We start from the raw sequence: 14,229 nt of genomic DNA on the forward strand, positions 1-14,229 counted from the left end.
GCGTAGGCTGTTTTTCCAAACCAGCTTATAGACCTAGCGTGGCTCAGTGGTAGAATACCTGATTGCCACGTAAAATGCTTGGGTTCGATTCCTGCTGGGATCCTAATTTTCATTCTTTCCATTCGTTGAGTCAACGCTGCCGATGTTGGTTTTCCTTAACGCTCTAGCATTTAAGTTACCAATGTCTGTTCTTGCCGTTCCTGGGTAGATATAAACTGTCAATCACCTGTGGCGCATACCCGTACACCGCGGCCTGTGGTCAACGGGTATGTGCCACACGTGTTTAGTGGAAAAGGTTTGACGACGTACGCGAGAGGACTTTAACGTTATTCATGTCATGACCCGGCAATCATATTTGTCAAATCTTCTTACCCTCCCATGCAAATTTTGGTCTACACCAAGTTAAGGAGGCGATCATGAGAGCACCCAGACGTAGGCGGCTAGATAGATAGATAGATAGATAGATACGTAGATAGAAACGCTCAAAGTGCCAGAGGTTCGCTAAGAAATGCTTCGCATTTAAAAACACTAAAAGGCGGAAAGCAGTTGGAAAGTCGGCCTCTTACTCTTTATATTCGAGTATTGCCCTCCAACATCATGTCCTTCAGTAAGTACCAACTCCCCTAAAACAGCAATTTGTGGAACAAAAGGACGATAAAAAATCAACTGGGACAGAAATGAAACAAATCAGATGAGGCCATGTTGGTTGTTTTGGTCAGCATTGCTGACGCTGCACTGGTTTAATGGATCTGGCTCAGTACGATTCAAAAGGTGCAATATTTGGCTCGTTTTTTAATCAAAACTGCCTTTTTGAGTTACAGACAACCCTTTGATTACCTGCCTTTTGAGTTACTTTACAATGACGAATTGATTCATTTTGATTAGAATTGCTTCAAAATTGAGATACTTAAGCGCACTTGACGGTCCTGTCAAATTTAGCTCAGTTTTGTTTTCTTGATTTGGCTCTTTTAGAAAAAAATGCCGCAAATAGTAGATGAGGGACATTGAATACAGTTCGACACACGTATGTGTAAACCACCTTTCATTTTTTATTACAATTGGGGCAGCGAAACAAACAAACAAGTCAAGCCTCTTGACTGGGTGCTTCATCCGGGTTGACACTGCGCCTGAAAGAGTAGCGAGAAAATCGCAGCCTTGTTGGAATTTGTTTCCACGGGAAAAATATGTGGCAGTGCCATTTCATAACTCTTGCATGCATGCGTAAAATATATGGTAAGGTCACCTACTGAGCGTATCAACTATTTCCATTCTGGTCACGATCGTTCACGCTGCGCTGATTTAACGTATCTGGCTCAGTTTCATACAAACAGATGCAGGATTTCGAAACTGCCTTTTTGAGTTCACATAACAATAAGGAATCGGCCCCATTTTGATTACACTTGCTTTGAGGGGGAAAGCTAGTAGTTGCACGCGCTTTCGGCAGCGAGAAAAAATCAATTTTCGCTAAATTGAGTTGTCATGGCTTATGGCATTGCTGTTGCAGTAGACAATGTGAAGAAATTGATTATTTTACTGTTCTGTTCTCGTGTTATTATATTGTGAAATCAAGAGTTTGACGAAAACTCGTATGGTCGGGAATGCTCATGGTCAAAGGTAAAACTAAGACGCTGATCAAAAAGACTTTAAAATAACCGATCCTTGGGTCCTGTACGGGGCCCTCGTTCATAGACTTGTAAACAAAGATTCACATCTTTGCTTTCACGCTTCTTTATGTTTAACGGCATCAGTGTGCAAAGTATGTGTACTTTCTAATAAATTTTTCAGTTGCGAGTCAGTGCCCCTCCCGTTGTTTCTTTCTTTGTCCTCGCATTGCAGTGCTGTTTTCCAGATGACCATAGGGACCTATCATGCTTTGTTAGAATGAAGTTGTGTATGTTCTATGCGCAGTTGGCACGGAGGTTTTTGCTAGGTGTAGCCTATTACTGGATTCACTGTTCGACGCAGACTGTCATTTTCTCCTTAGTTTACAATGTACTCACATCATGCAGTCTTTAGAGGTACATTTATGTTCTTTGTTTGTGACGAGCTTGTGCTGCGCACACGTCAGCTTCCTCATTACCACTAATTACGACGTGACTTGCATTCCAACATAATTTAATGAGATCAGACTGGCTCTTAGGCCTCCACGTGAAAACTCACTCATTTCTTGGGGGTGCCTGCTTGGCTCTGCACGGGTGCTTGCAGGCCTCCCTGCACCTCGTCTTTGTGTGCAAGGCCGATGATTATTGACGCGATCTTTTTGGCAATGTCCTCGAGAGTTTTGTCGTACTCCAGGGTTAAAACTACTGGCTTGTCAGTATAGTTCAAATAGCAAGCAATTTGCTCTGAAAACAAAAACAAAAAAGCATGAGTGTTACTTTTACAGCGCTGTTTGAAATCACAATTTCTGGCAACTTCAGCGAGCAAAAATAAGGCAGTGCACACATACTGGTACGTTTCTTAAAAATTGTGAGCAGAAAATTTAAGTCCAGGCCAAAAAATCTATTTCCTTATTTAGCACATTACAATAATGCTGTTTCTTCCATTAGAAGCGTTCCTCAGGATAAACTGGAAAAAAAACCGTTCGGTCTTGAAGTCCATGCAAGAGAACTGAATGTTGCAAAACTGCCGTATTGAAGCTGTGCGTCAGTTTGCAAGACATGCACAGTTTCCACTGTCGTAGGGAAACCAAAGGCTATGGGCTGTTTTATATTGTGCTGCGGCTGGCGCAAAGCAGTGCCTTATTCGGCCTATTTAGGATCTACCGCAAATGTGTTAATGGATTCTGCAGACGACACCTTTTACAATATTTCACAAACCTCATGACAGATGGTTAAGGCAGGCAAACAAATACATGGTTGACGAGAAGCAGACAACACAAGCTCCAACTTTCAACTGAAAAGGTGCACTGTGGTGGAAAAGGAACTACATACAAAACTAGCCAGCGCATGCTCAAGTGCATAAGACAGATAATAGTCTAGGCATTCAATTTCTTTAACCCTTTCAATGCAGTAAAAAAAGAATAAAATTTTGCCAAATTTACCGACAATATTTTTTGCTCAATGTGTAGAGCTTTTTTTGAATAAAATGGTACCATTCGTTCAATTCGATGGGGTTACATTATTTCACTAATTGCATAAAAAATGTAACTGGAAGATGACTGCACAGCATAGAAATACAATGAAAGATCACTATTGGCCGCGAGATCGAGCGGAGTCGACGCCTGGCGGCTTCTGACTGAACCGCGCCTAGTGTGGATTGCTCCATGCGTCGTCTGCTAGCGACGCTGTTTCTGCATGTGCGCGTACGTCACGCAGGTCCTCAAAGGGCGGTTTGTTCCGTTGCGTTAGTGCAACTTTAACTGCTCGTAGGTATGCCTAACAGGATGTAAAGAAGCATTTGGCCTTGATCGGCTGTATATGCACTGTAATGAGATCATTGAGTGCACTTGTCGAAAGTGCTATGTGTAGTCGTCGTACCCTTCGTTCACGAGACTCATATCAGTGTAGGTGCCGCTTTGTGGTTCAAGCGCATTGCAAACTGCACTTGGCGTTGTCCTAAAGACGAGAAGTATTAAATCTCATGTGAATATAGCCTTTTAGCGGCTCGGTGGTAAAAAAGGGGGCTCTCATGCACTTGCGCGTTGTGGTTAGGTGTATAACTTCACGACTGTCGTTTGTAGGTTACGCGACAAGTTGTATTTGTGTACGGTCCTGGTCCCACTGCAGAGAAATATTTCTGTCAAGTCACGTCTGATATTTCGGTGCGTAAATTTTCCCCTAAACAGAACATAAAATAGAATGACACGGAAATCGCAAAACTGAGTTGCCTTGCGCAATTATAACTTGTGGCGAAATGTATACAAAGACTCCCGTGTACTTAGATTAAGATAAGTGTTAAAGAGCCTTGATCGTCAGAATTATTCCAAACGGCGCACTTTACATTTATGTCGTTGTAATTTCACGCGAAGCCACATCTTTTTTTTCTTTACATTATCTTGAGCTCTTGTGTTGCGTGGTTATAGTAGATTGATGGAAGGCAGCGGACATTATTCGCATGAGAAAACGTACTTGGGTCGCGTGAAATATCCGGGCCGTTGTTCCATTACTGTCGTGCAAGTAACTAATCGAAGAAAGTTTCGTGCTGTACAGATACCTTTGTGTACGTTTATTGGAATAAAAACAAGCGTGTGCGTGTTAGTCATCGTAGCGCTAAAGCGCTGTCCGGCATTCCTTAGTAAACCCATCAACTGTCCTACATTTCATGGAGAACTGAGTAAGAAATGCGGATGAATATTTGAGCACGCAGTGCACATGGTGCTACTTGAATTCATCGTGCAGGAAAATGAGTTTTCTTTTTGTTGGATGGTAACCAGCTGAACAAGAAGTAAATACTTAATTCAGTTGCACTACAGCAGTGAGTAGTAGGCGGAACATAAGCTAAACATGTACAAAAAGAAAACAAGAAAACGTCATCCATTGCGAAAACGCCGATTGTTGCCGAAGGCGAGCAACCCGTTCATTGGCAGAATGCGCTTCTCTCACAAGTAATAGTAACGTTCGGCGCACTTCCTGCATTAATTCGGGAATGAAGAGCGCACACATTACCAGAAAGCTGCAGTCAACACATTTTGTTTGCCGGAAATCGGGTCAAGTCGCTCACAAAGATGTGTTGTTGTGTGCGTATGTATACCCGCCGGGAACCGCCTATCCACACTAGCGCGGCGACGGCGCTGCCCCCTTTAGCCCGATCTTGCGGCGAATAAAATGAAAGCCGAGACACAAATGGCACGACGTGGACAAGTGTGGCCATCTATCGTCAAGAAGCACAACTATGACGAGTGTAGTCGCCATTGGTTCCATGTGGGACCAATTTTCAATGGTGACGAGTCTAGTCATCATCAGTCATTTTGGTACAAATCTCACGACAACTATACTCGTGGACAGGAGCAAAAGGGTTATTAAGCAAGTTAATCAAAAGGTGGCTAAAGTGCACTTCCACTACTATCGACAAGCATCGACCACAAGACATGTTTGTTTGTTCCTGCGTGTTTAGGTAAGTGCGCTTTCATCAGTTTTGTGTGCATACACAGTCTCAACAGGTCCAGGACCGTTAATGCTCCATAAATATTTTTAATACAGGAGCTCCGAACTGCAAGGAAAATTATATGCCCCACTAGTAAATCACTCATCATCATTCTCAGCCTATGTTTATATCTGCTGCTGGAGAAGCACCTCTTCTAATTATCTGCAGTTTGCTTTGCCTTGGACTGTCACCCTGGCCAACTTCTTCATTTCATTGCCCCACCTAACTTGCTGCCGTCTTGTTTGACTTTCCGTTGGTATACAACTGAAAACCGCTTGTCTGTCCTATATATTATGTGGTCGGCTCTGGTACACCTCTTTTGCTTAATATTAGATAGAATACCAACTTAACCTATTTCTTGGTTGAGCCACTCTACTGTCTTCTGATCTCATGGCGTCACCAATTCCCCTTTCTGTTTTCAGTCCCCAGTGAAAGCAATTCTTAGTTCGTACTCGGTATTACGAGGACGTGTCAATGAAGAGTGCAGTTTCTAGACTTGGACATCCGGACACATCGTCAGCTGTGTTAAGCTTCCCAGCTTTTGCGCCGAGCAAGTGTTTTGTATTTTTTCCGATATGACCATCAGCAACCAGTCTACACGCTGTGCTTGTTCCTTAACAATGTGCCATGCTTGGCGTAATGTACTTAAAAAGGCCCTGTGACACTTTTCCAAGTAATCGTTGAATGAGCTCACCACACGAGTTTAGTGCCCCAACTACTGCAAAAATTTTTAGAATCTCTCAAGCACGAGCAGAGTTACAGGGCTTTGTCGCAAGCCTTAAGTGATCTCCCTCTCTAATTGTCCCAGCGAGCGCACCGAAATCTACCGGGTATGATAAGGGGACAAGAAGCTACACCCGTACGCCAGTGCACATAAAGACCTTCACCTCTTCCTTTTCTTTTTCTTTGAATGCTTGGCTCCCTTTCACTGTGATCACATGCTCAGTGGTGGAATTGTATAATGTGCGTAATTCTAGCACTACAGAGTGCGGTGCGAGGCTCCGCAGTGACTATGCAGCTCGCAATGCTCAAATCAGCCCATGGCCGTCAGCCAAACTGATGTCATAAGCCAAATTGAGCTTATGGCATCATTTGTCGGGAGAAGAATAAGCAATTTCTAGCCGACTTTGAAATTTGACTGTAAATTCCATGTCATGCATTATAATGTATGCCTCACATGTTTGCAGGGCCCCTTTAAAGGCTACTAGCCCGAGCTTTTCAGCGTAAGTGAGTGACCGAGGTGGCGGATCTTTATAACAATGCTTTATCCTGGTAAATGACGTTGACTGAGGAGGCAGCAGTAAAAAAGAATCTCTTACTAGCCACGAAAGGTTTTTCGAGGTTGGTGCACTGCAAGTTCTCTTTAACGGCCGTCTTGGCGAGCGCCTTTGCCAAAGCCGTAGGGTCTCGCACTTGCAAAACCATTTTTGTTGTCGTCTCTGCTGCAACGTCAGTCTGTAAGAGAATGTTTTCTTTCGGTGTGTGTTCCTTTAGGGCATTAAGGGAAAGATGGGAGCTTGCGATGGAAAATTCGTAAAGAGGGGGTGTGTGCTGGAGCCGACGTCTCGACAAGTGGACTTGCCTTCTTCAAGGCTGGGACTGATTTCCTTAGGACTTGTGTGTATCTGCTTCCTACCCTCTGCAACAATCCAAACAAAGGAGGCGGAGAGGGCAACTGCAGAACAATGAGAGGGCACTGTGACGAATTGGGTGAGTGAAAAGGAACGAGGTATTCTCTGAAAAAAATAGTAAAAGAGAGAAGAAAAGAGGTGTGGGGGCGGGGGTTACACGTTTTGCTGAATTATGGTTGGCAGTTGATAATGGTAAATTAGGAATTGCTAGAAGCAAAATACAACACCCGTCAGTTGTCGTTGTGTACGTACCATATCGCATGGATTCAAGAGCGCCCTTTGAAACGTTAAGTATACCTGCTGGCTGGAGTGTACTAAACTTGTAGATAAGGTAACACTGTTTATTTTCTGTCTCCTAAGGACCGGAAGTTTGACTGAAGGATGTAAAGTTTGAGGTCGTCGAAGTTGTGACCTGCTACATTAAAATGCTGTGCTACTCCTTTGGTTAATTTCTTCACCGTTTCTGCAAATATCCCTATAAACTAACATTAACAGACTGTCCCATTTCGTCAATGTACCATTTGTGACAATATGCACATTCAATCATGTACACAATGTTTGAACTAGTGCAGGTAAAACTAGATTTGATATGATGGACGTAATCCCTTCCGGCGCTTTTAACTATAACGTCATCTTGAATGTGCTTGCAAGACTTACGTCATGGACTACATCAAGTAGTCATGCGGGCAGTAGAATGAGCTTTTACTTTTGCATGCACTAACATGGTCCTTAAAGTTGCTATTGTGGCGATACACGACCTTTGGTACTTCGGGAAATGCTTTTCTAAGGCTCTTGCTGCTTGCTAATATCTGATAATACTTCCAGAGGATATTATTTATATTTGGGAACGCACTTGAGTATTTGATTATAAATGGTATTAGTCGTCACAATATTGTCACAAATGGAATATTGGCGAAATGGGACAGTCTGTTAATGTTAGATTAAACGGGTATCGCTCAGACACGGCGAAGAAATTACCCAAAGCCGTGGCAGAGCATTTTAATGTAGCAGGTCACAACTTCGACGACCTCAAACTTGACATACTACAGTCAAACTTCTGCTACCCAGGAGACAGAAAATAAACAGTCTTACCTTATCCACAAGTTTAGTACACTCCAACCGGCAGGTATACTAAACGTTTCAAAGGGGGCTCTTGAATCCATGCGATTTGGCACATACACAACGAAAACCGATGGGTGTTAAGTCTTCCTTATAGCAATTTCTAATTTACCATTATCAAGCGACAACCACATTTCATCGAACCGTGTAACCCCCACGCCTGTTTTCTTCTTTCTTTTGCTATTTTTTTCACAGAATACCTCTTTCCTTTTCACTCACCGAATTCGTCACAGTGCCCTCTCATTGTTCTGCAGTTGCCCTCTCCTCCTCCTCCTTTGTTTGGATTGGCGAAGAGGGCACAAAGCAGATACACACAAGTGCTAAAGAAATCCGTTCCAGCCTTGAAGAAAAGTCCACTTGTCGAAACGTCAGCTCCAGCACACAACCCTGTATACGAATTTCTCACCTTTATGGGATTGTTTGATAAGCCAATGCCCATATGTAAGCGATACCTCTTATACACAGACGCATTAGCTACTACATGTTCAAAACACAACACAAAACAACGTTTTGGCATTTGAACATATATGCAATAAGCAATACTAATTCATAAATTAGTCCTGCCATTTCAATAAGCAACACATCTAGTAAAACAGTCAGGAACATCACTGAATTCATCACCATGCATCTGCATAACCCTACTTTCTCGTAACTTTTTTCTTAAATTCTGTGATTTATGTGCCCAGCATACAATGTGACTATGAGATGCTTCATCTGCAGGCATCTTAACATTTTGCCTGCTGTGGCTCATTCACCTGAACCAGCACTCTCGTTCAATACGAGGGCAGCTAAGCCTCCACATCGGGCAAAATGTGAACTCAAATGATAGCTGCCAAAGCGTAGCCATAGAACCAACTGTGCAGCTTGCTAATGGACACTGCAACACAACTTGCATGTATTAAGTATAACTACATAGTTGGTAGACAATAATATGCAGAGCATCATATGAAGTTTTGCTCAAAGTGGGAGTGTAAAGAAAAAAAAGGGAAAGCATGCGCAGGCTTTTTAGTTAAAGTTTGCATGCACCTTATGTGTTCTAGAGATGAAAGATGTATTTGTTACAAACAAATTCAACTACTTACGTTCGTGTTTTTTGTGGCATTCTTCAAAAGCTGCACTGCGTTTTGATTGAAAATTGGCGCCTTGGGTAGATTACAAGTCAACTTTCGCATCGATATCTGAAAGTAATGCGAACAACATCTGAACAATGTGAAACACGAGCACACTTATATGCTTCTTGTGGTTTAAAAGTTGTACCTTCAGTGACATCTTAAGCGTAATTTGGCAAGTTTGGTGACAGGGCCAGGATTGTATGAGCGGTTGGGCAGCCAGAGCGGAAAGGAATCGAAAAGACAGTGGCTCAACCTAGACTAATGGACGTGAATTTGTGAAGTGTTGGGGGCAATCGTCAAAAAGAATGGTTTTATGAAAATACTGTTCCTCTAACATACAAGCATTGCTGCAAGTGCTGACCAAGTTTCTGAAATAGTGGATTGATATTTTGGCCCCAATAGCAATTTATATCACCAAGACAGGCACTGTTCTGACTGATAACAAAGCCTGAAAGACGCTTTTTAGTCATGCTGCTTCTGAATGACACACGGGGTCTGTCCAAAAAGTAATGTCAGTGACTATAATGTAAAACATCCACACAACACAACACACAAGGGCCAGTGATATTGATGGAGGGGGAAGTTAGCTTGTGTATCTGCAGTCGTACTGTCGTCTGTTACCAGGGTTGTCAGGTCGAAAACGCAAAAAATAGAAACACTAGAAAAATGCAAAAAATGGAAAATGCAAGAAATTAGAAACACTAGCCAAAAAGTAGCAAACTTGGGCCAAGGGCACTGAAACTAGCTACGTGTGTGTGAAAACACTGGCGACATTTAAATTTAAATCACTGAATAAAAACCTTCCGGAAAAATTTTAAATAAGTACTTAATGAATTCTTCAAAATCAGAATTGCTGAGATTCAAGCACAAGATGCTGACTTTAATAATGATTTGGTGCAGGATAAGGAAGTTTCTCACACTGCTGAAAAATAGGCAGTTTTAGAATAGGGTTCGCACAGCTTTCTGCATATGTCGGCAAACTCACTCATTAGTTGACTCACTCAGACTAAGGGCGAGCCATGAATGTGAGGCTGAGCGAGAAAAGTGAGAACAATATGTTGGTGACTTTGAGTCCGAGTTAGTTTGTTTGAGGAAAATTTAGGCGAGTCTGAGTGCGCCCTAAGGGCAAAGTATATATCTCGAGTGAGGACCACGTTTTTTGCCGACCTACGGCTTCCTATTACCATCTGGTGCCACTGCACATACGTCATACACTAAACACTCGAGTACACAAGTCATATTTCTAAGATAGTGCATACACCAAGACAACGCAAACGTTATGAACCCTATTGTAAAACTCTTGAATAATACTGTCTTCATGCGCCTTCCGTGAAGTAACAGCCTTGTGACGAGAATGAAAATGAGCATGCCATGATTGTTCTTAAAGGGACACTCAAGAGCAAAACGATTTTTCTCATATTAGTAAAGTATTCTTTCACGATACCAAAAACACCACGATGGCTGCGAGAAGACGCTCAGTATGCGAGAAAACGCACAAAAACAAGATGTTGGTGGCGACGCCACCTTGACGTTTCCGCACCAACGGCCGTGACGTCACATGTTTTGACGGTGCCTACTAGTGACTACGGAGTTCCTAATCGGTAAAAAGTAAGTACATTGTCCTCTGAGGGGCAATAGACTTAGCAAACCAAGTTTGCGGTAATTTTGTTGAGCCAATGGCGTCAAAATGGGATAAATACACTTTAAAATCCGCGACGTCACGTGGGGAGATTTGGCCCGCAATTTAAAAATGAAACGTTGAACTTGATTTTCTCCGCTATTAATAAACCTATGACAGCGAAATTACTACATTAGAGTTCTCAGAGCACAATTTATCAATCCGAAGGTCGCGGGATCGAATCCCGGCCGCGGCGGCTGCATTTTCGATGGAGGCGAAAATGTTTGAGGCCCGTGTACTTAGACTTAGGAGCACGTTAAAGAACCCCAGGTGGTCGAAATTTCCGGAGCCCTCCACTACGGCGTCTCTAAATCATATGGTGGTTTTGGGACGTTAAACCGCAGATATTATTATTATTATTATATCAATTTATCAATATAAGCCTAGTCATTGTTTCTGTTTAATGTCCCTTTAAGATCACAGTTGCTGCGATAATAACATTGATGCATATATTGTAGTCATTTTCGCAATCACTTCATGGGTATCGAATTCTGAGCAGGCAATGTTCCTGAGTAGCAGTTCATACAAAATCCTAAGAAAGGACACATGCAGTTTGTCAGATATTTGATTTCTAATGTCGATGAGCGCAGAATGCCCAGAATGCAGAGAGCTTTCGATTGCCCTGTTAACTTACAATTACGACTGAAACCATCGTTTAGCAATATGTGGTTTGCAAAACTAGGCCCCGTGCAGCAGTTTTCCCCGAGGCCCTGCCATGCATCTAAAAGCCTTTTCATTTGTGTGATGCATGGGCCCAATTCAATTTTCGGATCTGGAAACATGCCTTAGCCACCATGTTTTTACTCTGCACAGTAGTATCTCAGTGGCTGTGACGTCACCAAGAAGTTGTCGAAAAGATGCCAAGTTGCCAAGACATTTTTCTGCCGCCATCGACCTACAAAAGTAGCCAAATTAGTGCAAGGTTGTCAAACCTGGCAACCCTGTCTGCTACCATATGGAAAGTAAGGACGGATTTTTCCGTGAAATTCATTTTCATTTCCTGTGCAAGCGAGAATTGCCATCAAGTTTTGTGTGAAACTCGGCAAGTCCGTTGTGCAAACTTTTCGTGCTGCGATAACGACGGCCTTTGGTGATAATTTTTTGGTTAGAACATCAGGTGTACCGGTGGCAAAAGGCCTTTTAAAATTCGTGAAGAACTCAGCGATGAAGCCGGCAATAAACAGCTGTCAAGGACCATCACCAATTAAAATGTGATGCGTCAAAGAGATCTTTTCAACTCAGACAGTCGTTTGAGTGTACGTTGATTGGCAAAGACGTTGAACATTCCAAAAATACCATTCATGAGATTTTGATCAATAATTTGCAGATGCGAAAAGTGCGCGCCGAGGTTGTATCCAATGTGTCAACTAATGACCCAAAATTACGTCAATCTGTAACGCGGCAAGAACTTTTGGACTTGTGTGAAAGTGACCTCACTCTTTAGACAACATCATAACAGGTGATGTGTCTTGGGTGTTTAAATACGACATTGAAACAAAAAGGCAACATGCCGAGTGGCACACCTCACCAACCCCTCACCCCAAGAGGGCAAGAATGAGCAGGTCAAAGGTCAATGCCATGCTCATTGAGTTCTCTGAAATCAGATGGCTTGTCCACTATGAGTTTGTACCACGCGGCACAACCGTCAACACCAAACTGTACGTGAAATAGAGTTGCCATCTGTTCGGTTTTAGACTGGCCCGGCCGGTTCTTTAAATAGCGGGCCGACTGCTAGTTCGCACCGGCCGCCATTGGCCGCTTTTTCGTTCGTTATATTATCGCGACTATCTATTCTTCGGAGGGGGGGGAGGCGTTTTATAAGCGTCAGCTCAACAACTTCGATGGTAAATACTTATTATCAATCACCAAAACTCTTACGCTATTAGTAAACCCTTTTTCATGATTCCTTCAAGTGTAGCGATCATTGGCATAGAGCATATTATTGTGCATGTTTGGTGCACGAATATCAAACATTTCTGTGGTATATCCACTCAATACCTTGTAACGTTCGTTTCTGTCTATAATTCCACTGGCCCGTTGGATTCAGACGCAGAGAAGAGCTTTTTATGGGCGAAGTATTGCGCTTCCTTTTCAGCGCAGTACATTCAGAGCAAAAGCGAAGCGTCATTCCAATCATCGGTATTTTTATGCCAGCAATTAAGTTGGTTGGTTAGCTGAGTGTGCTGTTTTCTTTTTGTGCATTAGGTTTATATGGCTCAAGGAAAGCAATGTTACATGAAATGGCAGTGCGTGCCGAAGACTTGACATGGCGTCTATGTTCAACATTATTTTAATCTCCTGTTAACCCTTTATTCCCCTGTGAAATAAAACGCCACATATTTGCCCCGGAGAGGAGAACACAAGTGTTATCTAGCTGTGGCAACGGCAGTGAGAAAAAAGTAATTTTCGCTAAATTGAGTTGTCATGGCTTATGGCTTTGCTGTTGCATTAGACACTGTGAAGAAATTGATTATTTGACTGTTCTGTGCTCGTGTTATTATACTGTGAAATCAAGAGTTTGACGAAAACTCGCATGGTCGGGAAAGCTCGTGGTCAACGGTAAAACAAAGATGCTGATCAAAAAGACTTTAAAATAACCGATGTTTTGGCTCCTGTACGGGGCCCTTGTTCACACACTTGTGAACAAAGATGCACATCTTTGGTTTCACCCTTGTTTATGTTTAACGGCATCAGCGTGCAAAGTATGTGTTCTTTCTAATAAATTTCTCAGTTGCGAGTCAGTGCCCGTCCCGTTGTTTCTTTCTTTGTCCTCGCATTGCAGCGCTGTTTTCAAGATGAACATAGGAACCTATCATGCTTTGTTTTAATGAAGTTGTGTGTGTTCTATGCGCAGATGGCACGGAGGTTTTACTAGGTGTAGTTTATTATTGGATTCACTGCTCCACGCAGACGGCCATTTTCTCCTTAGTTTACAACGCACTCACATCATGCAGTCTTTAGAGGTACATTTATGTTCTTTGTTTGTGACGAGCTTGTGCCGCGCATACGTCAGCTTCCTCATTGCCACTAATTACGACGTGACTTGCATTCCAACATAATTTATTGAGATCAGACTGGCTCTTCGGCCTCCACGTGAAAACTCACTCATTTCTTGGGGGTGCCCGCTTGGCTCTGCACAGGCGCTTGCAGGCCATCCTGCGCTTCATCTTTGTCCGCAAAGGCGACGATTATAGACGCGATCTTTTTGGCAATGTCCTCCAGATCTTTCTCATATTCCAGGGTTAAAACCACTGGTTTGCCGGCATAGCTTAAGTAGCGTGCTATTTGTTCTGAAGAAAAACAAACAAAAAAGGCATGAACGTTACTTTTACAGCGCTGTTTGAAATCACAATTTCAGGCAACTTCAGAACGCAAAAATAAGGCAGTGCACACATAGGTACGTTTCTTAAAAATTACGTGCAGAAAATTTAGGACCAGGCCAAAAAATATATTTGCCTATTTAGCACTTGACAAAAATGCTGTTTCTTCGATTAGAAGCGTTCCTCAGGATAAACTAAAAAAAGAATCACAGCATATACACGGGTGAATGATGAAGAGCTTGGGCGAAGCTCCTGAAGCAATCATGGTTACACCGTGAAATCTT

General features: G+C 42.7%; 1 long non-coding RNA gene across 1 annotated transcript; it reads right to left on the reverse strand.

The window, feature by feature from the left end:
* Nucleotides 1–1,028: 1,028 nt before the first annotated feature.
* LOC119400741 (uncharacterized) lies at nt 1,029–13,895 on the reverse strand. The gene is made up of 2 exons (XR_005185197.1): nt 13,731–13,895; nt 1,029–1,127 (listed from the first exon to the last, which is right to left on the reverse strand). It is a non-coding gene; the product is annotated as an uncharacterized LOC119400741 (long non-coding RNA).
* Nucleotides 13,896–14,229: the final 334 nt, after the last annotated feature.

Source organism: Rhipicephalus sanguineus, chromosome 7, assembly GCF_013339695.2.
Source record: "Rhipicephalus sanguineus isolate Rsan-2018 chromosome 7, BIME_Rsan_1.4, whole genome shotgun sequence".
In the NCBI taxonomy this organism is placed as follows: Eukaryota; Metazoa; Arthropoda; class Arachnida; order Ixodida; family Ixodidae; genus Rhipicephalus; species Rhipicephalus sanguineus.